Source organism: Aquila chrysaetos, chromosome 3 (genome assembly GCF_900496995.4).
Source record: "Aquila chrysaetos chrysaetos chromosome 3, bAquChr1.4, whole genome shotgun sequence".
In the NCBI taxonomy this organism is placed as follows: domain Eukaryota; kingdom Metazoa; phylum Chordata; class Aves; order Accipitriformes; family Accipitridae; genus Aquila; species Aquila chrysaetos.
The window spans coordinates 28,150,498-28,174,455 of NC_044006.1; the positions used below are offsets into that span (position 1 = coordinate 28,150,498).

The following is a 23,958-nucleotide window of genomic DNA, read 5'->3' on the forward strand; positions in this document are numbered from 1 at the left end:
CTTACAAGTGGAGTTCATGGCTTTGTCTTGAACAGTAGCCTCCTATGATTACTGCATACTATGCTTTTATGATAGGTGAGCCAGCTTCCTCCTGGCCACTTAGTTATGTCACCATTAGGTGGAGAAAAAGAATTGGGATGACCCAGTCTGAAAGGGGTAAAGCAAACAGCAGAACACTGCCATTGATGAAACAAACTTGCTTTAAGCACATTCTCTAGTTAGTCTGAGTCATCAGTCCTCAAATACATTTATTCTCTTCTTCCTCCTCTGTCTTTCCCTAAGTTGTATTACAAAGCAGTGGTTTGAGTGGAAGCTGGGGAGCACTACAGGGGGCTCCTGAGAGCAGGCAGGGATGGGGACTGAGCCAAGGCACTGAGAAAGCCCAGGTTGCAAGAGCTGCTTGAGTCAAGTGTTGCCTCTTAAGGAGGGCTCTGGAAGGACATACCCAACCATGGGTAAGCCGTGCATTAGTTCAGCAACTCCCTTGGTGCCTGTTCCATGTACTGCCTGTTCTACCTCCCGTCCCTGGAGTTGCCCCTGTTGCTTCCCTCTGATGCAGGCTTTGGTCTTAGGGAGTCCCAGGCTGTATGTTCCTCTCCCTGTCATCTCCGTGTCCTCAGTGCTGGGATTTTCTGTTTCAAATCCAGAATCTTGAGAGGAAAAAAGTATTCCCTGGTTATGAAATGGAATGAGTCAAACATACCCTTAAATCGCCGCATGTGTTTCTGGGAAGAGAATCTGAGACCTGCAGGGACAGATCAGAGCTAAGTGTGGCGAATAGTGAGCATCCACAGTAACCAAACTGAATAGGCCACCCAAATGGTTATATTTTAAAACTAAGTAGTACAGGTGAGCAGATGTATTTTGGTAGGGATTAAGAAAGACACAGAGGAATTGATTTTCCAGAAATACTAAACTAGGAAGTGTTGCTTAGTTGTTCATGGTGCACAATTTTTCCTTAAGTCAGCCAAATACACAGTTTTGAGGATGTACTTCTAGTATGTGCTGAGCTCAGGAATCTGCCTTCACCAATTTAATTCCCTTATCAGAACATATCAGAAATGTTTTCATCTCTTAGCATATGTGTATACACATGTGTGTTTGTATATGTATCTATGTGTGTGTATCCCATTATTAACAGTGAGCATTAACTGTAGGCATCAGGGATGAAATGGACTGTAAAATTACGTGCCATCTGCCCAAACAGCAGACTGGCTTCAAAAAGAATACTCAGATTATTATGAAAGCTAGACTGGGTGATGATGATGAAGTCTCTGTGTGAGGGAAAAAACTCATTTCTCAACTGGCAAACTTTTTTGAAAATCAGAATTTTTTGCTATCTGGTATGCTGTCTTTCAAATGCACGATTCCAGTTTTCTGCTTCATTAGAACAGCACGTAGATCGAGCAAAGCAAAGTTAATGGTATGACAAAATATTTTGATATGTTGTCCTAATTCAGGAGAGGATTTCTCACCCCTCCATGGAAGAAAGCTTCTTGTCAGCATGGGCTGAGGCTGCAATGAGCCCAGTTTCAGTGGCAGCAGCTGTGTCACTGGTTTTGCTCTTCCATGAGAATGGCGGGATGACAGCAGCACCAGGGGCAGCATTAGGGTGGCAAATTTATAGATGAAAGAATACAAATTTGATTACAGTATTGGTTATGCTGTTAGTCAAGTTCAGCCGATTGCATTTATGTTGAGCAACACCCAGAGCCTGCTGGAGCCAGTGGGAGTTTTGCCATCAGCTTCCCTGGGGGGTAAGATTTTGCTCATTGTTTAAATTAGCTGTATCTTCATGGGAGCATATGGGAGCAAATGCAAAGGTTTTGAATTGAAGGAGCCAGTAAGCAGCTTTATGCATTTACTTTGTTACACAGGTAAAAGCTGAGACAGCAAAACCCATCTGCTAGACCTTCAACACATTTCTGTAAAACCCATGTTAGAGTCAGAGCATTCTTTTCTATTTTATTTATGGCTCTGGATGCCTGAATGAATGCATCTGGAGCTCAGATGCCTTATGCCCTTATTGTAAGTTAGTTAACTTGAAAAACTGCACATGCTCTCAGATCTTTGCTGTGGAAATGCCAGGCTCTGTAGTTGAGGTGCTTTTGTGTGTGCGTATGTTTTTTACGTGAAAAGGCTGCTGAACTTTATGCATAAACACTGTTCTCTGTCTCTTTTTTTTCCTCCCTCTTTTGTTACAGACTGTGGACTAGCATTGAATATTCAGGGAAAGCTCCCCAGAGAGATTAGGGACATGGACAGATTTTAAACAGGGCCTTAATGCATAGACATGAAAGGACAAATGTTCTAGTGGGAATACTAATGCAAATACCCTGCTTTTGGGTCAAAATGCATTAAACAGCTGCTTGCATGCTAAAGATGCTTTTAAAATCAATACAGACCGGAAATTATAAAATTTATAAATAGAGAGCTTGCTAGTTCCTCAGTGTAGTAACCAAAGAGACTAAAAGTACTTCACTGACCCCCATTGTTATAGAGCATACAACACTGTCAAGTACCAGTGCTAGAAAGCAGTGCAACTATGAATCCCTTTCTGAAAGGCTCAGAATCCCAGATCCTGCTGAAACTTATTTCAGACAGGAGCTGTCTGTGTCCTTCCCAGAGCACTATGGGAACTGAGACTTAATAGCAGTAGGAATTAGATGCTTTGACATAAACTGCTGCTATCTTCAGTTACTCTGATTACACTGTTGTGGAAGATAGCCTATTGCTATTTTTAATAAATCTACATTAAAATAAATCCAGTGAAGCCATTGCACAAACAAGCAGTAACAGTACATATATTTGGGCCAGCTATGTGGCAATTAAACTCAAGTGTAGTCCAACTGTAAAAATTGACAACCTAGATGGGTCAGGATCAGAAACTGGGTTGCGTAATAGTAACATGGCAATATCAAAGCTGCAGTGCGGCTTTAATCACCACACGGTTCGTATTTATCATTAAGCTATGTGTGCATTAAAGGAAGGCTTGACAGATTCAAAATAAATGTAATGAAAAAAAATTTCAAGTACCTTATGTTTCTGAAATAGATATATTTCCCTACCGTTGCTGTACGTTTGCCTTATGGATCCTTCAGCCTGACTCCATGTCACTGCTGTGCCCCAGTCTCTGGAACGGAAACAAGTATCATTTGCAGTATAGAAGTGCAGCAGGGTCTGTTTAATACTTAAATAATTTAAATTCCCATTGTGGACCACATTTCATTACCTGTGCACTTCATATGACCCATTGCCTCTATTGCCACTGTCCCATGTTACAATAATCCCTAAAAAAGCTACCACTAAATTGAGGCCCTTTGTTTTAGGCTGCATGTTTGCAGCTGCTGCAGGCATTTGACAGCTTCATACTCCACGTTTCGTAGGCTCTGTCTTAGTTTGGGGCAGAAGAAAAAGTCTTCAGTGAGGAGCCCTGCAGCACTGTGCTCTGCATCCTGCAGCTTTTCATTGCTGCCTGCCTTCTGCATCGTCCCCATAGCTCTTCCTTTTGGCTCCTTTTTTGTACCAATTCAGACATTTCTTTCTAACCTCACAGCTTTTCCTGGTCTGCTGCTCCCTATTGTGCCCTTCAAACTATTCTGGGGAGATAACCACCTCTGCACTAAAAGCTGTTCCCAAGCTTATTCTGCAGGCCAGTTTTGGGGCTGTGTTGAGTGTATGCATCCTGTTTGCTGCTTGGAAGACAGTGGTCAGGTCCCTCTCCGCAGCTGTAACACACAGGTAGAATTGCAGCTGCTGTCCGCGGGAGATGTAATTTTGGATTCTTTCAGGATGAGGTCTCTCTAACCTTAGACTTGCTCTCAGTAATGCCTGTGGTGTAACCACGCTCAACAGTTTGTGGTTTGGATGTTAAAGAGCGCAATGCCCTCTGAGAACACAACTGCCGTTGACATAAATGGCAAGACTTCAAGATGTCTGCCTTCACACATGGCCATTAGAGCTAATTGGACAGCAAGACCAGTCAGACCCCTCTCCGCAGGCTAGTCCTTGCTGAAATTAATACTCTGTGAGCCCTGGAGACGGTGCCACTAGGGTTAACCAGGGTGCCTTTGCATGCCTCTGCTCTTCCTCCCTGGCCTAAAATGCACAGATGTCTCTTAAGACAAGTGCCACTGTCTCATCTCTATTTCTCCCATGCCTGGCTGTTTCTCAGAGATGCTGGGAGAAGAGGAAATGCCAAAAGGAGGGAGCACTTTTCTGAGCTTGCAGTACGTACTCTTCCACAGAAGGCAGGATGCGCTGTGCAGCCGTCTTGGGTCGTGCTGCTGCTGCCCTGCTGGGGCTGCTCCCCCCTGAGGTATGTGCTACATGGTTACGGATTAAAAAGGGGGACGGGGACGGGGACGACAAAAAGCAGGGCTGGGGAGTGAAATGAAGACACTTTCTTCACAGTGTTGCCTCCGTCCCAAGGGGAAGGGGACTAACGCTTGCGCATGTGTCCAGAAGGTGGCACCGGCGGCCCGAGCCTGCCGGCAGCTCTCCGGCCCTGCCCGGCCCCAGCCAGGCGGGCACCGCCGCCCCGGCTGGAAACAGCCCCGCTAATCCGGGCTCCCAGCCTCCTTAAGGGCTCTCAGCCCTGTAAGCCTGTAACCAAGCCTGTGCTCTCCTTGCCTGGCTCCAGGCCTCTGAGCCCACGGGTGACCGGCGTGGGGATGACCAATAGTCATAGGTGTGACTGGGATTTTGCAACTTGAATAAGTGACTGAGCCTCGGGAGGAGCAAAAGTTTTAAGCAGCGGGATCTTTACCTCCTCATTACAAAATCAGTTTTGCTGTTGAGGTGGGGAAAAGCCGGTATGAAGACACCATTCAGGGTTTTTTTTTTTTAAAGATGTCTTGCAGCAGCTGCTAGTGCTGTGTGGGCACTGCCGCTCTGTTAGTAGATATGCGTGTATTGGTGCGAGCAGTTGAGTTATCATCACATGTGCTGGCAAGCATTTCTCAGGTGACACAATTCTAAATACTAAAAGAAGAGACAGTGCTTTATCTTCTCTGTTTTGGGGGAATCTCTGTGGCTGTGAAAGGTAGACCTGGAGCAGGGTTTTGGCACTGTAATCTGAGGCTTTGAGCCAAAGTGCAGGGCAGGGAGACACCTTGGTGCTGCAGAGCCCTCAGCTCAGCGCCCCTAGGCAGTGAAACCATTTCACTGCAAAGGGGAGTGGATAAAATTTTCAAGCATGCTTGAGGAGCCAGACGAGTTAGGCTTTTCTGCAAGAGCAATTCTGGCTTTTACGTTTCCTTTCTTGAGATGGAAGATAGCTTTCTTAATTTAGGCAATGGTTTTCCAACCTCAAAAACCACAGGGATCCATGCTGGGTTTTGGGGATATTCTGCTCTCCATGTTGGCCAGTCTATCCCCGTTTTCCCTTACTAGCATTATTGCTCTTGGTTACCAAAATAAATCTTTTTTCCCCCTTTTCCTCACCCCATCTCACCTCTGCAGGAGCCAAAAACTGGCTCCTGTGCCTGCCACGCAGAGCCAGCTGCTGCGGTGGGAAGGGGAAGTCGGGCACCAGGCCAGCTGCCAGCTGTGGCAATGCTGCCAGTCCTCGTCCTCCAGCCGCTGCCCTCTGCTCCCTCTGGCAGCTCTTCAGTCATAAACACTAGCAGGCAGGACGAGATACCTGAGGGAAAGCAGCGGGCCGTCTGCTGATCGTGTTGATTACTTTTGGAAAAAAAAAAACCCAAACAAACAAACAACAAAACAACTTCCAAAATAACCCCCAACTCCCAAAGTTCTGTTCTGTGCTGGTTCTTAGGCGCTATTAGTTTGCCTCTAGTGGCATGAAATTGAAACGCAGGCTGGAGTAAACTGATAGCTGGGCACAGTGTGTTTACTGTGTGCCTTTAGGTTAACGGTGTCCTGAAAGGACCCTTGTTCTTTATAGCTATACACTGAGCGGCTAAAAGTAACTGGTTTTAAAAGACAGATAATTAAGTCCATTTAAATTTTATAAAGGTTTTACCACTAAGGAGGAAAAGTGTGGGTTGAAAATAAGGAGTAGAGAAATTATTCTGAGTTGCACTGTTGACTTTGTGCTGGAACAGCCTGCTTTTTCCCAGGTGCTTGTCTGCTGTTGATGACTCTCAGCGTTATGCATATGCAGGAAGGCAGAACATGCAGCTGGACAAGAGGGCTGCATAGGGAGAGAACATTTTTGACCTTGCAGCAGCCTCAGATATTGCTCTTCCTTCTTATTTCTGCCAGTGTCCTTTGTTTCTTATATAGTCCCCTTGCTAGACAATGTTAGGGGCTGGGTCTTTCGGGTTTTTTTTCTTTTTTTTTAATGTTGTTGGTTTACACCACTTCTGATAGATTCTTTATCACTTGCTCCCTGCAAGGCAAACTGCAGGGCTGCTTCCCTTCTGTAGCAGCTGTGCTGGAGAACTGCTGATGAGGAACAAAATGGGAGCTACTGAGCAATCATTTGGAGACTGGCTATTAAAAAAAAAAAAGCCAGCTAATTAGAGCTTAGAGGAAGAGGCAACACTTTGTGCAAAAACACCAGAAGGTAGGCCCTCCAAATCCCATACACTCCCTGTAAATAGCTATAATTAACCCCACAGTATTCAATTTATTAATTAAAATTTAATTAATATTTTCTGTCCTTGACAATCATCTTAGAGGCAGTCAGGAAAACATAGTGGCAGCTGGGTTTCCATAGAGCAGTAGTCACGTTCAAGAGGGCAGAGGCACAGGAGACTTCTCTCAGTCTCCCAGTTGTACCTGTGATAAAACAAAACTGAAAGTGGTCACTGTATTGCTGGCAAAAGAGGGGAGGATGTGAGACAGTGCAAGCCCCAGTCTTCTCCTGCATGCTTCCAGGCATCACCCTACAAATGCAGCACCCACCTGGGTTATTTGAAAGGGTGAGAGAGAGGAATAGTGAGAAACTGAATGTCATCATTGCTTAATTGACCACACCAACTGAGGGTTGCTGTACAGCACTGTGTTTCACTTGGTTTTGGTGTTCTGCTTGTGCTTTGTCTGAGCAGAGTAAGCTCAGCAGAGCTACCTCTTCTGAACTTCATGGGCCCCATCAAAGTAAAAGAGCTGTTGCTTAAAAATGGTGTGTCTGTACAAGTATCTTGGCGCACTCCTGTTTTGCTCCAGGGATGGGTTTCCTGGTCATTCATACTACCCGTGGTCAGTATGTCAGACACCCGTCAGTGTCTGAGCTCTCTTCTGGAACAAATCCATTGGTATCCCAAGGGGAAACATGAGTGTCATCAGCTGTGTAGTTCACTCCAGGGTTTGCTCCAGACAGACAGGATAGATGTGGAAGACACTGAATGTATTTCCTTCAGCAAGGACAGTGCTTCAGCATTATTCCAGGTTAGGCAATAGCATAATTTGTGCCCTCACCCATCCTTTTCCTAGAGCACGCAACAATTTTTTCTGGCATTGTAATGTTTTTGACGCAGCAAGGCTCTGCTGGCCTGCAGCATACACCTGTTAGTATTCTCCATACTTTGAACTGAAAAAACCCCTACCATGCCCATGCACAGAAAATAATGACTGTTAGCTACAGGGTCATGAGAGGAGATGTGAGTTGAGCGCTATGCAGCATGGCTGCAGCCAGCCCACTCAGTAGAGAGCAAACTCTTAACAGTGTGGTCCTGAGCTGTCCTGCAAAAACAGGCCTGTGAGCAAGGGTCTGCAGTACAGGCCTGGTGAGAATGGCCATGAGGTAAAGAAGGTCTTTTATTCCCCATTTAACAGAAGGGTGCAGACTGACTCAGCAAGAGAACATACTCAGAGCTTGTTGAAACCAGATCTCCCAGGTTACGGGGGAAACACTTTCAGTGTTAGATAACTGTTAGATAGAAGCAAGTGGGGAGAGGAGATGGGACACAAGCACTATCATCTCCACCATCTTCCTGTCTTCTCTCCACTCCTCTGGATGAAACATGATGGGTTAGGCAGGTTTTTGAAACACCTAGTGGATCAGGCCCTTCTGGTAGTGAAGTGGCATGCCATTTCTCAATCCTAGGGAGGCAGGCACCAAACTGTCAGTGCTATGAGGTCAGAAGTGCTTCTGAGCACACCCAGAAGCAGAAATGGAGGTTCCTGGTGAACGTCAGCATTAGAAAAGATGAGTGCCACAATTTGGAGTCTCTTTGGCCTCCGGGCTTTGGAGCATAACTGCAACTTTAGGACCATCACAGACCTTGCCCTTACGGTCTCTCCTGTGGTCACACAAGAAACCAGCCTCAGGCCCACCAGAACATGAGTTATATCTTCCATCAGTTGTGTGCTCCCAGGCATGGCCAACACTGAGGGGCGATGAGGGGCTAGAATGAACAAGTTCTCTACCCTTGTGGGAAAAGAAGTGCCTCTGATGCCCTGCAAAGGTGCTTATGCAGGGCTGTCCCCAGTCTGCCAGCAGCAAGGCCAGAAGGGCAGAGATGAAGATGCCATTGCTATTGCAGTGGTTCTGTTGGCTTCAGGCTGGGACACCTGATAGAGCAACGTTGAGTCACAGCAGCATTTAATCTTGTGTTGCCTCACGTGATCACGTGAAACAGGCCCGATCCGTTGTTACACTGTTAGTAATTCCAGGTAGATTTCAGTAGAACGGAGGGAGATGGAGATAGATGCTGAGAATCACTGCAGCCTTCATCCCGAAATGAAACTCCAAATGAGCACAGTAACTGTCCAACAGCTATTGCAACTATTGCCTGACTTTGCGTGCATCCTTTAGCCTTTTCTTTCTTGCTTGCTTTTTTCTTTCTTTCTTTCTCTCTCTTTTCTTTCTTTCTTTCTCTCTTTCTTTTGCTCTCTTTCCCTTCCTTCCTTCCTTCCTTCCTGCCTAGTAAATGATTTTAACTGAATTTTTAGAAATGTACTTCCTGCATCTCTCCAAAATTCACCAGCTTCTCTGACTTTTACAAAAAGAAGAGCGGGAGAAAAAAAAAACCCAGGGAACTCACTGCTAAGTTTTGAATTCGACATCCAGAACAACAAATACATCCAAACGATTTTTGCTTTACTGTTAGTCATTTGTACTAACCCGCAATTAAAAGGCTCAGCATTTGTTCTCATCTCTTTCTGAAATTACATTTTCCACTTCCTAGGCCCTGGCCTCAGGCAGTGGATTTTGAAGCAATCATGGTAATTAATGTTTAAAGATGAATGTTGCAACTTTTAGCACAGTGTGTTGCTGAGTAAACATCCAGCAATGCCTGGTACCAAAAAAAGAACACAAAAATACAAGGCTTTTACTGGAAGCTGCAGGTTTTGCGAACATTATCCTTAGAGCTCCCAGCTGCAGTACGTTCGATTACCACTTCCTCTATGGTTGTGGAGGGAGACTGCCATGCTTAAAAAAAGCAGAAGAAAATAAGTACCACATCTAATCTGTCAGTTCCCTGTGCCACTGACTCATCACCCCAGAAAGCTTGCTGGGAATTATTAGCTCATACAGAGAGGGAGGAGACAAATCTTTGACAAACGATCTGTAGTTGTAACACGACTGGTGCCATTTTTTATTTTTGCAAAAGGACAGGAGGACAAGGAATGGAGTGGGAGGAGAGGAAGGGGTAAAAATGGAAGATGCGGGGGGCAAAGTGTGGTCAGAAGTTCCCTTTCTATTTCATGTCTCTTCATTTGTCCTGAGTCTGCCTTTTCTCTGTAGAAGCTACGGCTTTCAGTCTGTTACTAACCCAGTTGGTTTTACCTGTTATAGCAGCCCATCCTACGTGGGGCTTCTGTATGTGACACCAAGTGCTCCTCAGTAGCATTATCTGAATCTTTCATTGCAGCATTTTTTTGTGATTTAGAAATTAAATTACTCTATCATCCCTTTCTAACAGAAATCTGTAGCAACTGAAAAGGCAAGTGGGAAAATCAGCAACTTTGACATTTCAGGAAGGGGAAAGAGTAGTCTGGGTTGAGACTGCCTCCTTACTTCAGGCATCTGACAGGCATTGCAATCCTGATTCAGACCTTTTGGAAGACACACCTCATGCCTAACATTTCCCAATCGGTTGGCATAAGGCAGCTGCCTCTTCACCTAAGACTCCTAAAACAGGAAGAGTAGGAAAGTACTCACATGGTCTTGTGGTTTCTGTCAAAAGGGGCGGGGGGGGTGTCACACTGTACCATGGGAGGGGTCTGGCCATGCCAGGGACCCCATACAGCATCCACTGGTTTGATATGTCCCCTTCTGATCTGATCTCTTAGTGCTGTTTCTCATACACTGAAGCCTTTCCTGGTCTGACAGATGCCAGTGACAAAATTCTAAACAGATCAACTGGAACAAGAACAGAATACTACTTTGGGCTAGTTCTCCTCCCCACCCCCAACCCCCCTTCTTGTTTACCTTCCAGAAAAGAGAAGGAAATTCTCAGTCTAACACACAACTGGCAGGTTGGCAAACCAAGTTCGGAGCAGGTGCTTTGGGCTTTGTTACTCCTTGATGTTCTTTCTGCTCAGAAGAAACCAAAACCCGAAGAGCTGCTGGAAGAGCTCCATATGTAATTCTGCAATTAAGTGTGAAAATGGAACCTCCCAAATAATCTTGCCTTTCTGGAATTGAAGTTCAGGCTCTAAGAAAGATTAGTAAGAGAAACATTCAGCACTAGTCATACTCATTTGGGTAACAGGCAAGTTTCTGCCTGTGCTCGCTTCTAGTATTCATTATGGATGTGTATTAGTGACTTCCTAAGCAGTAATCCCAGCTGAATAGTAAATGAAGTATTGCCTTCTGCTTTAATAATTTCCTGTTCTTTTAGCATTGTTTATATACCATCAGCAGCATGCTGATACATTAACTGGGTACCCAGTGCTTGGCTATTTTATTATTCATTGCTTTAGTTATCTGCCCAGATTGCTGATCCTAAAAGGATTAAGCTAATTTTTAGACGATTTTGCAGTTGAAGCACAGTGGTTTTGAATTCTTTTTTGTTTTGTTTTTTTGGCTCCTTTAAAAATTTTCCAGTAAAGATGAAGACCTATTTGTACTAAATTTAAGCCTGGTCAAAATAGCTTGCTTGTGTTTTTTCTGTTGATTTTTTACAGATCCCTTAAAAAAGAGAGGTCCAGAGAGCACTACTGCAGGGTACAGGATGCTTCAGTTAGTTACACTTCATGTTAAACATGACACAGATCATTCAGCATTTTGCTAAATTGAAGCATTATCATGTCCCATGAAATTGAAAACGCTTTCGGAGTAAAAGCAGTGTTTTTTTCAAGAAATGCTTAATCTTAAACAGATCATTCAAATGGAGTGTAATAAAGACTCTACTACAGCTAATGAAAAGATTTTATTCAACCTCAGTGGGCTCTCAAACAGGCGGAAATAATATGCTTGCCCTTGCTAACAGCGTCCATTTAGCTGTGTTTCCTTTCCTAGACTGGGAATTAGATTTCCTTCTCCATTGTTTGTATAGAAAGACTCAAACTACTCAAGATCATGTGAGAGCCACCATGTTTAGAAGAAGGAGCTGCATTTGAATAGAAGATATCTCCCAACTTCATGTTGAGCCATTTAGCTTCAGTCAAAATAAGCATCCTTACCATGCTTTTGAGCTGATGCCCTAAAACAGACCATACCAGTCTACTCCACACACTGCTTTGCTGCAATGAGGGACTGTAAAAGAGCCTGCATAAACAGCACGCAGCCGTCTCATGTGCCAGCTCACACACGTGTGTGCATGTGTTCGCACTGGTGAGCATGGATATTAAGCCATCCAAATTTATACACCTAAGGTTGGAAATGTTTATCTTTTTTTCCCTAGGCTCCATTCCCAGTTTATTCCAAATCCTGTCCCCAGACTTAACATATGTCGTTCTTACATTGCCTGCTTTGAAGTCTGTGGACCTGAATTGGGCATGCTCCCAGCATCTTCAGTTATCTCTGGACCAGACTTCAATTAGCACAGTTTATCTAGAGGACATTTTGGAAGACGTATGACTGTTGACTTCCAAGGCCATTTCATAGGGAGTAGGACTCGTAAAGAAGCAAGCAGAGGCACAGAGCAATTTGATCAGGGGCACAGTCACCTAAGTATCAGGGATGAGGGTAAAATTTAGGGATCTAGCTTTTGACTTGCACCAGAGCATAATTTGCTATCTTTCTTTGTTTTGTTTTGTCTTTTCCTCTTTCTCCTCCTTACTTCTTCACTGTTAGAATTAAAATGGCCAAGGTAATTTATGCTCCAAATTCCTTTTCTTGTTCTGAAACCAGCAATGAGTGCTGTAGGTTTTTCTGAAGGAAAACCTCTCTCTAAAGGTGCCACATGTTACAGTTTTGTCTCTAGGAGCATGAGATAGGGAGAAAGAAGCTCCATTAGTGACCCTTTTGCTATGTAACCTTTCCTTAAAATGCCAGCAACTGAGCTTCCACAGAGAGAACAACAAATACTGAAAGAGGAATGTGAAGGACATTATGAAAGAAGCAAGAAAAGGGATCTGCTCAGACAAGTTTCTCAGGAAAGGTGATGTAATATGTACTGTAGAAAATACTAGTGGTTGACATAACTTACTCTCTTTCTAAGTAGCTGTGTCTGCCAGCAGGCTGGGAGAAACAAAACATACAGCTGGGAATACAGCTGAGCAGACTGTTTTGTCCAAAAGAAATACAGTAGGTGTAAAACTTGTTTTCAGAAGATGTCATTGAAGTTTAATTGAAAAGTGTCCTATTAATTAAGGCTGAGCGACCAATGGATGAAAGTCTCATTTCTGTTGGAGCTGTTCATGGTGATACTATAACATTAACTCCTGCATGCTGGGAGTACTCAAGAGGCTGCTGTTGGGATGCTGTGGTATGCAGTTCTGTTACAAGCATGCAGTCCCATTCCTAGAGTTTAGCAAATGTTTAACAAGCTTTTTAACAGCTGTCTTGAAAGTTGCCTGGCTTTGTATTGACTGAGTTGCACATACTTCAGCCTGGTTTCCTACGGAAATGACTGTTCTCAGCATGTGTGTTGTGCATGTGTCTGCATCTGTGTATATACAGTTTGGGAAACTCCCTCCCTGTTATAACAGACCTGACAGAGAGGCACAGGGTCTTTGAGATATTGAAGATACTAGAATTTTGTGGAAGCAGGTGGCTGGATACCGAAGAAGGTCTGGATCTTCTCTGCAGAGGAGAGGTTGCAGGGAACTGTGTTCTCAGTCAGCCCTGGAGACTCCAAGAGGCCCAAATCTGGAGGATCCCAGGTTTTCTTATTCCACTTCTCAAAGAGCTTACTAGTTTAAAGATCTTGGCTGCAGCCTGAAATGTTTCATCTTTAAAAACACTAGCTCCTCTACTTTGTTCCTCCTGGTACACGTACAGAGCAAAATGCTGCATGTGCAGAGACTGGTAAACACAAAGTGCCATTAGAAGAATGAATGTATCCATTTTCAGGTAGGATAGTTCATAAAAATTGGTTAAACTGGTAAACAAAAAGTCCCAGCACATGGACTATTGTGGATTTATTCATTATTACCAAAAGAGGAAGAGCTGTACAGGAGGAATGTCTATTATGAAAATTATATTTAGCTGTAGGACTGAAATACATGGTCTGTTACCTCCTTTTTATAAATACTGCTAGCACTGTTAGACAGCCAGCAGGCACGGTTTTATGCAAGAGAATGTGGGGTTATTTTCATAAGGTTTTTGTGAATAAGGCCAGACAAAGCTGCAGGAGACCCCTAATGTTCTTGATGGGACTACTGTGATATCAAAATGTCATGTGCTAACTTCTTGCTTTACTGTAAATTGGTTGTAAGGAAAACACAGGCAGTAGGACCAACAGTACTAGATGTTGTCTTGGAGTGGGTGGTCAAGAGACACTGTTGAATCCTTAGGAATGTCTGAATATTCTTCCTCTGCCTCTGCTACATACCCACTCCTTTGCATTTTCTCTTTTGTTCTAGGTGGCGTCTAGATAAAAGCTGTCAGCAGAGCTTTTTAGCTGGATTGAGGCTACCAACTGATATCAATCTTGAACCACCGTTTTAGAGGAGTGGCACCAAAAAGCCTGTTGTTATGCTGAGTGCTTTACAGGACAAATAACACTCCCTGCTTCCTCAGCTGCCTAAAAATCAAGCCATAGATATTGAGCTTCAATCTGAATACGGTAAGTCAGGCCTCAGAAGCCTGCATCCATTGCATGGTTGAGGTTAAAATAATTACAGTTATCAGCCTGTCATACAGCTCTTTTAAACTAAGCCAGGGGAAAAATCACTAGAGCACAGTGCTGTGTAGTTGACACTCTTATTGCCAGATCTCTCCCTGTTGTACTAAAACTACAGTAAATGGGGTCTTGTTAATACACACTAACACTGTGCTGAGGTTGGGTTGCATTTCAAGAACTCCCTCAGTTACAGCAGTGCTGAGGCTGGAAAACTGCAGGGGATCATTGGAAAGGCCCTGCCCACTGCCAGACCAGTCTTGCTTCTTGGCCATGGCAAAAGCTGAAGATTTCTTTGTGCAACTTCAGTTTACTTCCTAAACTCGAAAGTGCAGAAGACATCTCCTAAGCTGGCCAGTTACTTAAGCAAATAAAGTGGCAGTCTACTTTTCTTACTAGGGTAGGAAAACAAGGAGCAGAAAGCGATGTTATCAATACAGTATCCCTAAAGGTTACTGTATCCCTAAAGAGACACTAACCTTTCAAGAACCTCTCTATCCAGGATACAGTATCCCTAAAGTATCACTGAAGGCTACTGTATCCCTAAAGATGCCACAACCTTTCAAAAACCTCATCTTGGGTTTTCTTTGCAATTTGCTGGGCTCTGTTTAAGAGGAACTTTCCCCCAACTAAAACCTTAGTGGCTAGAGAGATGGGGGAGGAAGGGCAGTGTAACTCGCTGCTCTTTTTCTGCATAGAGCTGAAAACCAGCTGGTTGCTCCAGTTGGCCTTTAGGCCAGCATTTGATGAAACTTTGTTCCTTTGCTGTTCCCACTAGATCCTTTCTGGTGTCACTCTCACATATGCAGCCCTTTCCCATTCCCACATAACCCCCATGGATACTCTTGCTTCATTATAAAGTCCATTGTGGCTTGAAAAGCTCGTATCAGAAACAAAACTATTTAAGTCTCTTCTGATTTCATATATTTATTCTTTTGACATCTGAGCACAGTTGCTAAAAGTCTCAGAATGGTTGCTGCTCCCATTTGAATGTCTTCCCCTCCCCACCCCTAAACCAGGTGACATGTTTAGCTTCAAATTGTATAGTAGGGAGCACATTAAATATCAGGTCTCAGAGAAATGGGAAACAACATGATGGGGCTGCAGCTTTAGGTGCTGCAAACAGCCCGACTCTCTGTATTAAAAATCAACTACTTTTTTGTTTTAAAGTGTGAACAGTCCATCAAAGAGCTACATGAAATCCATTTTCTGTGCGATGGAATGCACGCCTGCCTAGTTTGCTTCCTATTAGGTTATTAACACTTACTGCATCTGTAACTGCTGGTTATTGACGGAAGGACTTAACTTTCTACCAGAACCCTGGGACTAATTAAAACATTGCCCTTAACGTTTAATGAGAAAGTTGTTACTTAGTGTGGCTTAGACTCTTAGTCCCATAAAGCACAAATGGCACATACTGAATCATAGTTAACAAGCGGATTTGGGGAAAAATGCAGTCAGAGGAGTGCAGCTTGTTGCATAAGTTAAAAATGATTGGTTGCTTTCTTCTTACTTTCTCCACCAGTACTGGATATTATATATGCTAACTAGTATTCATCTCTCAGCAAGGCATCCAGACCTTGTAGGGCAAGTTCTTTCTTCCAGTAAGACCTCTGCATCATAAAATGGCCCAGACGAAACATCCCCAGGGGAAAATCCCATGCTCATAGGAACTTCCAAGCCAGAGTATAGCACCGTTTGCTTGGCTAGCTGCTTGTCTTGGGTGGAGGAGAATGGCCTGTTAGAAAGGAATGGCCAATGCAAATGGCGAAGAACAAATAAGGGTGTGTCTAATGGACCCGAATATGGAGGGCAGGAAAGGAGGAGGTTTTGCTCCTCTTCTGTGCCAGCCTTGGGCAGAGGAGCAGATCTGATAAATTTTAGCTCTGTATATCTATCAGCCAATTCTGCTATCTTATTGTTTGTACATACACACAGTAAACTAGCCAATTCTATCTTCTTTGGTACCAAATTATACGTCATTTAAAGTGACTCGATTTAGCATCACATGAGGAGAGTAACATTTGGAGACTATGGGTCGTCATTACTCATGTTATAAAGGTTAAAAAAAAATTACCACAAGCCATTTCACAATTCATTTACAGAGAGAATGGTAAGAGCAGTGAATAGTGCATTTTATTCCAAATGTTTCATTTAACAAAGATTAAATGCACATCTGAACACTGTCACTTTGAGGTACATTCCTAATCTGGCTTTGCTCTTGCTTATAGTGGTATAAATCAGGAATTACTCTACTGAAGTCAGCAAAGCTATTACACTGTATTAAACTCAAAGGAGAGTGAGTCTCACTTTTTACCTCTACAACAAATCCCATTCAATTCAGTACAAACACAGCAGTACATTTAAGTGCGATGCAAGAACAGAACCAATTGGTAAATCTGTGCTGTAAATTCAGTACAGAGTTCTTGAGCTGAATTTCCATCTGAGTACTCTTGAACACTGCAGCACTAAATCTCGTTTTCCTGCAGTGTAATCTAGTTTCTTTTCCCCAGAAAGAATTACATTTTCCTTTTTGTAAACACAGGCCACATGAAACACATGGTTGTCTTCTGAGCAAAAACCTCAAAGACTGTAGCTTATATATATTAAAAAAACAACAACCCACAAACTTCTGATTTGAAGCTAAATGCAGTTTTTGAGTCTATCAGCATTTTTTATTCCATACCAGTTTTCTGCATAGTGGAAAATATGTACCCTTAGGAGAGTATTAACTATGATAAGTCGTTAAAAAACAAATTATCTAGGAAAGTAATTTTTTCCATTATGAAAGTGGCTTGTCATATATTAATGAAATGAATTAGTCATATAGCACACCTTTCACAACCTCAGAAGAATTAGATTACAGCCCATATGTTCCCATGTGTAACAGGAGCAGCTCTCCTCTTTATACACACATCACTATCACTCCACAGTTTCTGATTATGTTTTATTCATATGTAATCAGAAATCACTCACAAATCAGTCCAGAGCCTAAAACTAACCAAACCAGTTCATATTTCTGGCATGAGCTATTCTACTTGCACGTCTTTCCAGATTAAAACATTTCTTGTTGTGATATGGAAAGATTCCAGGTACATGGTGTTCAACGGGAAAAGGTGACAGCGTGACATTTAGGAGATGTATGCATGGGGAAGGAAGGAAAAGCAACAGGGAAAGAAAGGCACATTTGCTTTTGACCTACTCAGTAGAAGAAAGTCAACTGACCAATAGCTACCCACTTCATCCTTTGAGTTAGCACTCTGCTTTCTGGGACTGTTCAGAGTAGAGAAGGCTTGAGGGGGATCTCATCAATGTATGTAAATACCTGAAGGGAAAGTGTGAAGAAGAGGGAGCCAGGGTCTTTCCAGCAGTGCCCAGTGATGGGACCGCAGGCAGTGGGCACAAACTGAAACACAGGAGGTACAGTCTGAACATTAGGAAACACTTTTTCACTGTGAGGTGCTGGCACAGGTTGCCCAGGGAGATTGTGGAGTCTCCATCCTTGGAGTTACTCAAAAGCTGTCTGGACGTTGTCCTGGGCAACTAGCTGTAGGCAGCCCTGCTTGAGCAGGGGGATGGGCAAAGTGACCTCCAGAGGTCCCTTCTGACCTCAGCCCTTCTGTGATACTGTGATGCTGCTTTGGTCTCTTGTCAGTGAGAAAGTGAGGCACCTCATTTTCTTGGTATCTCCTTTCAATGAGGAACAGCAAATTTTAGAAATGCAAAGAGTGCTCCAGCAGCCAGGAGCTGTGGAAGGGACCCCAACAAGCACATAGAGCTTGCAGTGAGAAGGAATGAAATGCTTGTGGGGTCAGGATGGGCAACCTTACATCTGGCAAATTAATAGAAACAAAGCAGGAGTGCAAGAATTACATATTACTTTCACTTCAATCACTGGGAGTAACATTCCTATCCTTTTTGTTTCAGGGAGGGAGAGCTGTGACATAACTAATAAATACAATTCAGGTATCACCTGATGACTACAGCTTTGTGCCAGTGGCACTAGGAGTATAGGAGGGATGCTGAGAACTACTGTAAAAGGACTTGTCATGTGCAAAAGCAAAGCAGAGAAATCTGGATGCCTGAATTTTATGACATTTAATTTCAGTGCAGACTACTGAGGCCTTGGTGGTTTCTGGGGTTATAATCATGTTTTTCAGACTAATTTACCATGTCATTCTCCTGCACAGGATGAAGATAAGCACATCAAGGGGTGCTTAGGTCCAGGAGCTTTACAGTGCCAGTTGCTGGTTCTGCAAGCTGTAACACTTAGTTCTGGCGATAGACAAGAATCCCAGACTTCTGGGCTGCACTATGATCACACTGGGGGAAACACAGAAAAAAGGGTCACACACCTCCTCCATCTCCTGTGACTAGCTTGTCTTCTTGAATGCCAGCTCTCCTACATGCTCAGAAATAGCTGAGCTAGAGTTCATGTAGTGGTGGGCAGCAGGAAAAGTTAGAAGGCAAGTTCAGTGCAAGGCTCAACACTGCTTTTTCTCAGAAGGTCACCTTCCTGGAACGTCTTCCCATCAGCATGGCAAGACAAGGTGGCAAATTCTTTTTCTTCCTTAAGTGCATTTAGCAAAAGGGCAGGATAGAGAAGACTGAAACTTTACAAACATTAACTCTGTAATGCTAAGCTGAGTTCAAGCAAAGGTGCAGTACTTTCAAACCATACCTGGCACATCAGGGCAACCCTGACAAGCAAGATACAAAGGTGCAATTGCAGTTTTAATGTAGAAGTAGCAAGTTTCTGTCTGTCATACTGAAAATAAAACATCTTGCCAAGTTACAAAGAAGACATTTTTTCATACTCTGCAGTAGAAAACCCTGTTAGCAAATAATAATGCCTTCATCTTTTGAATGTGCTGTTGGACGTGGAGGAGCTCTTTTCACATCTTGCTCTATTCTGCCTCTGCTTCTAATAAACACAAGTGCCTGCAGCTGAAAAGCTCTACGCTAAAGTGCCTGGGTTTCTCTAACAGACCTCAGAGAAGCACTGATGGGGTTAACATATTGTTTTGCCCAGGCCTATACAAGTGTATTGCAGAAGGCACTATGCAAATAGTGTTCACAGAGTTTATAATTTCCTGTTGGAACAGCAAAGAAAAGAAGGTCATTGATTTAAACCAGAGAATACAAATGATTTCCTGCCCACAAAGCTGCCAAATGCTTGGAGTTATTGATTTTTTTTCCTCCCTGCTGCTAACCAAACAGTTCTGGTCCTGTCATGGGCATCATCAGCTTATTGACTAAGTAAACATAACCCATTAAGCCAAACATTTTAAAAATAATAGAAAATTACAGTGGCTATAGTAAAAAAACCCATCTGCATTCCAAAAAAATAAAAATAAAAAGGAGAGGAAAAACAGTTCCTGAAGTTAATTAACTTTTATGTAGATTCAAGTTTCTGGAATTTAGGTTTGCATCCAAAAGAGAGAGAAAGGAATAAATTGAAAGAAGACTGGGGGGGGGGGGGGGGGGGGGAAAAACCCTTTCCTAAAGAAGCCAAAAGGGGAGGGTGCAGGGAAGTGGGTACTTCAAATTTTAAGATCCAGAAGAAAAGAAAAAATTATTGCAAAATTGAGATTGAAAGGGTAAAAAGGTGTGGCAGCAGTATGGTAAAGGCATTTATTTATTTATTTATTTACTTATTAGCAGCAGGAGGTCTGTGCTGTTGTCTGAATATTTTTTTTTAAGCCAGAGCTTCCAGAGCACAGCTGATGCTTGGACTTGGAACATGTCAGTTTGAAGATAGCACGTACGGTATTAATAAATGTAGAACAATACTTGCTGTCAAGTTGGTTACAAGGCAGTAGTTCACTGAAGGGGGCCTGACAATGTCAAAAAGCATTAGACCAGAGCCAGCAAATGCTTTATACGCTACAGCTGAACCCAAAAGATGAATTGATGCCCTGGATCTGACTTTAAGGCATCTGGCTGCTCTGGAGAGCGTGTGTTTGTCTGAAGAAGCAGGGAAACAAGTTGTTTTTCTCTCCTCCTCCAACCATCTGCCTACACATGGAAGGCAAGGAGCAAGACACGAGAGAATAAATCATAGTGTGTTGTAAATGGACAGGGATGCCTTGCAGAAAAAATAATCTTCAAAAGCAGGAGCACATGCTCAGGGGAGGTGTTTGGAGGCAACGCTGAACAGCAAGGAGACAGCTAGCAGGCTGGGACACTGCAGAGAGGACTGGCTGTCACCTGGGACTGGCTGTTGCAGGTGCGGTTGCTGGCTTCCCTGGCCGAGCGCCTTGAGGTCCTTTGGTGTGAGAGCTAGCAGCGAGAGAAGAGCCAGTCAGAAGAGACACCAGGAGAGAAGTAAACAAGCAGATTACAAAGTGATGAAAAATAAGGGTATCAGCCTTCTACAGTGACTTAGAAGAAGGTGTGACTGTTTCCTCCACCCCCTCACCCTCATGCCTGTCGACTGAAGAATACTATTAAGGCAGGTAGTCACAGATTATTAATGACCTGTTAACAGCTTCTTTAATTTTCTAATAAGTGCCAACTATGGCTGCTGTAATTATTCTGCTGGTCCTACAACACGCCCTGTGCCAGGCTGGAAAATACTTTTTTTTTCTGGAACATATTGTTGTGCCTCTTAACATGGCATGTACTGCACACGGGCAATTTCATACCTAAGTAAAATTACATCTTAGGCTGTCAGAGCATTTTGCAGCCATTAAATGTCACTATCTTCCAGCGAAGTAGGATCCAGGAAGTGTTTAGTCACGTATTTTTTACATGTGTGAATTGAGACACCCAAAGTTTATGGTTTTAGCCACAGTGATACAGTGAGTCAGTCCCTGAGCTGCTTATGAAACCTGGGAGCACCGTCTTCTGCTTTGCCTGCACTGGTGCCGTATGAACTGCAAAAAGCACAGATAATTAGAAGTAACACTGAGTAGGGGCTTTTTCTATCTAAGCAGAGGTCCCTGGGAGTAACATTGTATAAAAGCGATGGTATTTCTTTATCACTCTTCCGAATGCCCACAAAGAGAGAGCTGAGTAGCATGCGATGAGAAAAGAAAACAAAAACAAATGGAAAAAATGTGTGTGTTGTGGTCAAAGGCAAAGTCTTTCCTCTTCAGCCTTCAATTTAAGAAGTCTGTGGGCATGGATCTCTGCCAGTGTCATTAGCAGCAGTGATTCCCCGCTAACTGGTCCTGTTTCCTTTTCTAATGGATCACAGCACACCTATGTGTCTCAGGTATGCCGCATTTGTCAAATTTCATTGTATATTTAGCTCTTGGTAATCTAGCATTTGATCAAGAAGCCCCACAAGTATTTGAAGATTACAGTAGCAATACGTTTATGAGGAAATAATGTATGTTGCTAGCATCCCTGTTTGAAAGCTGCTAGTGAGGGTGTCTCTTGAAAATGCCATAAAGCAGTCTAATTTTCAAAGATCCCAGCACTTTTAGGAAACAGTGATCCTGTAAAGGTATCACCTGTTGAGCACACACAAAGCACCTGATGTTTTGAAAAATCTCACCTGTCAACAGTATGTAAAAGTGTGGTTTGTGCTTTTGTCCAGCTCTTAGACTGTCACACCTCCTTGTTGGGCAAAGCCCTATGCTGTAGCTCCATAGGAAAAGCTTGTCTCTGTATCCCTAAATGTAGGTTCACTATAGGAAACAGCCCTGGAGTTGTGCTGAACCTATCTAAGCTGATCTGTTTTAGCCTAAGAGAGGGGATGGTGCATGGGCAGGGACACAAGCCCAGGTCTCTGGAGACCAAGTGACCAACCTGGCACAGGCTTCCTGTGAAGTCGTTCTGTGTTCTTCTGCTACAGCTCTGCAAAATGAAAAAAAAAAATCCATGCCTTCCCTAACAGGAGCTATAGAAGGACCTAAGATTTAGTGAATAAAATAGAGACATCATTTCAAGCATTAAACAGAGAGAGACTTTTTCCCTCAAATCCTTTCCCACCCATGTTCTGAGGAGGAAAATATGGATCAGTCAGCTGTTTTCTGAAATTCCTCTTGCCCTGACTCAGTTTTGGAAGAGAAGCTGATTCATGTCCAACTGTCTTGTGAGCATCCAACATATCTTTTCCTTTTTCCGAGGGTGGATGGATAAATTGGTAGCTACTCCTCAGATGAAGTTAAAGGTCTGACTCCAGATGCTGCACATGCAAATGGCGTGGAAGGTTCCACCAGTTCCTTTGCCCTCTCCATCTCCATCTTGCACAGCTCTGTGCACAAGTTAACAAGCTGGATCTGTCTGAATGGAAACCTTCAAATATTATGGGAGTTTCTTTTTTTTTTAATGGTTCCCATCATAACTTTTTTTTCCTTTTTTTTGTCTTTCTGAGAATAAAATGTTTCTAGGTCAGAATCCCTGTTGGTCTTGTGCTAGTTTTGGTGTTCAATGCTTATTAAAAAGGTCATGAGTCTTTGAGGTTTTTTTTTCCCCAGATCTTAATTTGTGTTAACAGATTTAGCTGATACTGAACCAGTTCTGCTCATAGGGGCAAGAACCAACTACTGGAAATGATCCAGGTGTCCACGATGTTCAAAAGTAATTAGTTTTCCTCAAAGCCTTAGGCTTGAAGTGTTGATCTGATGAGTTGCAAAGGGACTTGACTTTCAGAAGGAGGACAGGGTCAGCATTTTCTGAAGGAGGGGGTCTTCTGGGGAGGGTGTAAAGATGGGCACTTGAAATAAACCTACCACATCTGAGAATCTGGGGGGATTTAGGGTAGTATTTTATTTATTTTTGGTTTTCAGTAGGAAGCATGAATAAGAGCAAGGTGTTTGTGAAGTGCCAAAAGTATGCATTGCTATAATACTATATAACAAAAGGCATTATATCAGCAAGATGTTTGGCCTTAGGGCTGCAAACCTTCCCGTCTCCACTGATATTTTTAAAGGCCTTGTAAATTGGGCTCCATGCTGATCACAGCAGAGTAGATCACATCTTTTACCCTCTCATTTCCGGAAGCAGACACATTACAAGGGAACAAGCATCATATGATTTACACTATGTTCCGGCCTTAAACATTTTTTCCCTGTGACTGCCTCCCCTGGCATTCAGTTCCTTTAGGTCACTGTCTACTGCATGCCTATTTAATGCATGCATGTGGATTGTATTATTGAAGTTAGTAAGACTACAGACAGGCATAAGCCTTATCAGGATTGGAGTTAGAGACTGTAAACTTCCAGACAGGTACTAACTTTTAATGTAGCCACATACAGTTCCTAGCCCAATGGTGTTTGCAGTACTTCTGTGAACTTTTGTGACCATTTTCTTTTCTTTTTACGAGGTAAAATGTGACCTGTTAGCCAAGAAGGTTATTACAGACTCCTTGTGTTTCTTGATGTTTTTTCCCAATCTCAGGATTTAGTAAGTTGACTTAAAGCTAGATGATAGGTTGTTGGTTTTGGCTCTGAGAACTTGTCAGTGTCTTTGGCATAATTAATATATTGGACACAGATAAATGGCCACAGACTGGCAAGAGAGCTAAGTACTTAGTCCTGCATAGAAAGCATTGCAAGCTCTTTGATCTTTCCATGAGAAATGGTTTGGTACTCTTCACTGATCACTTACCTTGCAGGTTCAGTGAACCTATTCTAGGAAACTATATACAGAAAATACACAACACAATATGAAAACCTCCCTGGCTTGACAGTCCACTTCTGCTAAGCTCCTGCTAAGTACAGAGTGCTATTCCCTCTCATCCTGACAGCACGAGACAGTCAAAGGACTGTATTTGTATTTCTTTATGTGATTCTTTTGTTTTAACATGCCCATTTGGAAGCTGGGCTGTGACGCATGCTGTGGGGAGGCAAGGGTACAGTGT

The 23,958-nt window shown here is 43.1% G+C and overlaps 1 protein-coding gene across 7 annotated transcripts in view; it reads left to right on the forward strand.

Annotated features, from left to right (window-relative positions):
* Nucleotides 1-23,958, forward strand: part of LOC115338917 (cytochrome c oxidase assembly factor 1 homolog) — a 52,926-nt gene that overhangs the window by 14,456 nt on the left and 14,512 nt on the right. For 4 of the 7 annotated variants that reach the window (XM_041122188.1, XM_030007983.2, XM_041122189.1 and 1 more), the window contains one exon: nt 13,888-14,090. The exons of 2 other annotated variants lie outside the window; for them this stretch is intronic. The gene's annotated coding sequence lies outside the window, so the exon portion shown is untranslated. Of the gene's footprint in view, nt 1-4,207; nt 4,319-13,887; nt 14,091-23,958 lie in introns of those variants that run through there. One more of the 7 variants, XM_041122191.1, reaches the window with a different exon arrangement.